This window comes from Stegastes partitus, unplaced genomic scaffold (genome assembly GCF_000690725.1).
Source record: "Stegastes partitus isolate 25-593 unplaced genomic scaffold, Stegastes_partitus-1.0.2 Scaffold382, whole genome shotgun sequence".
Lineage (NCBI taxonomy): Eukaryota > Metazoa > Chordata > Actinopteri > Pomacentridae > Stegastes > Stegastes partitus.
This window is the reverse complement of record NW_007578113.1, coordinates 479772-482942: the sequence shown is the minus strand read 5'-3', so window position 1 is coordinate 482942 and position 3171 is coordinate 479772. Positions and strand designations below refer to the sequence as shown.

At 37.1% G+C, this 3171-nt stretch overlaps 1 protein-coding gene across 1 annotated transcript in view; it reads left to right on the top strand.

The window, feature by feature from the left end:
* The window catches only part of LOC103359575 (uncharacterized), an 18771-nt gene that overhangs the window by 7871 nt on the left and 7729 nt on the right, over positions 1–3171 (top strand). The window contains exon 2 of the mRNA XM_008284971.1: positions 1404–1498. The gene's annotated coding sequence lies outside the window, so the exon portion shown is untranslated. The remainder of the gene's footprint in view (positions 1–1403; positions 1499–3171) is intronic.

The following is a 3171-nucleotide window of genomic DNA, read 5'->3' as shown; positions in this document are numbered from 1 at the left end:
AATTTGATTCAGTTGGGTTGCAATGGGTTAATTTAGCTTCTGTTTCAATGGCTGCCAGCTGAGTGTTTCACTTTGTATGTGCTCCACTCCATCAGATCGGTCACCTGAGGAAGACTTTGCTTCACTGTATTTACGCGGGTAATCATACCACAAAATATAACATTGTATTTTCATGCTTTAATTGTTTAAAAGACTTCTTTATAAGTCATCATTTCTTTTTATTTCATGAATCAGACAAATCATGTAGAATTGATCAGTATACATACATTTGAGTGTTACAATGTGTGTGTCTTATGTTAACCACCTTTGCATTTGCCTCTATAGTCTTCCAGAGGTTGTCCCAATCATGTCTATTGGTGTGTGTACCTTGCACTTAAGTTCACTTTTAGACAACAGTACTTTACAGGAATATTTAAATTTTATGCTTCTATTTGCTTCTTTTCTATGATTATCAATCAATTGTTCCTACTATTATTTATAATTTCCCTTTTAAAAAGGTCCTTTTCTTTCATAACGACTCAATCGTTTGACTCTGACCTCACACTGGATCCACACAAAGTAAATACAGAGTTTGAGACAGAACAACTGAAGGTGAGCGTGGACAAGTAAAACTGCTCCACTGCAACATGTCAACTCTATGCAGATGATGCAGTTGTATATACGACCACCAAGACACCAGCACAGGCTGCAGACATCCTGTCTTCATGTATGGTTAATAGTGGCTTGTTCAAAATGTTTCTCAGTCAGGAAATCAAACCAACAATATTTTAAAGTTAATATACAAAACCAAGAAATCAGTTTAGTGCCAGAATTGAAGTAGCTTGGGGTAGTCTTAGACCCTCAACTTGAATTTAATCTCCACATAAAAAGGATTTCAAATACAGTTAAAAAACATCTGAACTGCTTCAAATTAATCAGAAATCATATTCTTAACCAGGCAGCCCAACTGTTCATGCACACTCTGATCTCCTTCCATATCTCATTCTGTCTGTCAGTTTGGGCTCAAGCAGCCCCATCAACAACAAAACATATCAGTTCATTATGCAATCAAGCTCTGAAAATATGGATGAAAAACAGTTGGTTACAGTTGGGGGTTATACATTTCTAATGTTGTCTGTGCTGTTTTTATTGGTGTTGTTGGTCCTTTGTCTATTTTTATTGAAAAGCCCAACCAGGGACGAGAGTTGAAAATTAGCTTTATGCTATACACTCTATATGCAATATATCATATGTTTTTATGTTAAATGCATGGTCCCTGATCAAATAAATGAATAAATAATAGACAACAGTGATTTACAGGAGGATTTCAGTTTTATGCTGCTTTTTACTGCCTTTCTACTGCTGTCAGTCCTTCATACCCATCATTTGGAATGTCCTTTTAAAAAGGCCCTTTTCTTTCATAGATGCTTCATCAGAGGGCTCTGATCTCACTCTGGATCCAAACAAAACACAAACACAGCGTGACTGGTCTGAGCACAAGCCACAGGAGCAGTTGAAGGTGAGCAGTTCATCCAGAAACATTTGTCAGTGTCTAATTATTATTTATACCTTATATTCGTTGACATGATCACCGCTCTGTCCTTGTTTTNTAGGTGAGTTCACCTTCATGCTCTAATAAACCCCGGAAATGATTTATTGCATTCACCTAATTACTGCACTTAAGTTCACTTTTCGACAACAGTACTTTACAGGAATATTTAACTTTTATGCTTCTATTTGCTTCTTTTCTATGATTATCAATCAATTGTTCCTATTACTATTTATAATTTCCCTTTTAAAAAGGTCCTTTTCTTTGATAGCGACTCCATCATTGGACTCTGACCTCCCACTGGATCCACACAAAGTAAATACAGAGCTCGAGACAGAACCACTGAAGGTGAGCGTGGACAAGTTGATCTGGGATTATTTATGACTGTACAACTTTTTTTTTTAAAGTTGGACACAACTTAACTGTATTTTAATGATGTCAGTGAGGATACAGCAGCAATCTTCAGAAGCTGCAGCTTTCTGATCGTGTCTCTCATCACTTCAGAGGACACCACAACAAGTTGTTGAATGTGGAAAACTAAACGTTTCTTCTCTGAAATTTCCAGGATAATCTGCCTTTTACAAGGAAAAAGCACTCTGCTGCACAGGCTAAACGCAGGTAATTATAGCATGAAATATAACATTTTGTTTTCATACATTATTGTAAAGATTTCATTTCTTATAATCATGAGTCTTCTTATTTTATGAATGACAGAAATCATATCGAATCAGTCAGTATAAATGCAGTCGAGTGTCACAGTGTGTGTCTTTTGTGTTACTCACTTTGTCTTTGCCCATACAGAGTACACTACACAACTCATAGACTATCTTCAGGACAGTCAATTTCTTCATCCACACCAGTTTGGTTTCAGACCAGGCTACTCATTGAAGATAGTAAACAGAGCCTGGATGGGGGTAATGTTGTGGGAGCTGTTTTTCTTGACCTCAAAAAGGCCTCTGATACTGTCAATCATACTTTGCTTCCATCCAAATGGATTTCTTTTGTTTGTTCCTCTGAGACGATAGATTGGTTTACATCATATTTGCAGAACAGAGAACAATGTGTCAAACTTCACTAGAACACATCAACGGTTTTAAATACCCGCATGGGCATCCCACAAGGGTCCATTCTCGGTCCCTTACTGTTCAGCCTTTTCATTAATGACCTGCCGTTAAACTGCTTCACTGCAACATGTCAACTCTATGCAGATGATGCAGTTGTATATATGACCACCAAGACACCAGCACAGGCTGCAGACATCCTGTCTTCATGTGTGGTTAATGTCCAAGAGTGGCTTGTTCAAAATGTTTCTCAGTCAGGAAATTAAACCAACAATATTTTAAAGTTAATGTACAAAACCAAGAAATCAGTTTAGTGCCAGAATTCAAGTACCTTGGTGTCTTAGACCCTCAACTTAAATTTAATCTCCACATAAAGAAGATTTTACATACAGTCTTAAAAAAATCAGAACTGCTTCAAATTAATCAGAAATCATATTGCTAACCAGGCAGCCCTACTGTTCATGCACACTCTGATTCTCTCCCATATCTCATTCTGTCTGACAGTTTGGGCTCAAGCAGCCCCATCAACAACAAAACACATCAGTTCATTATGCAATCAAGCTCTGAAAATATGGATAAAAA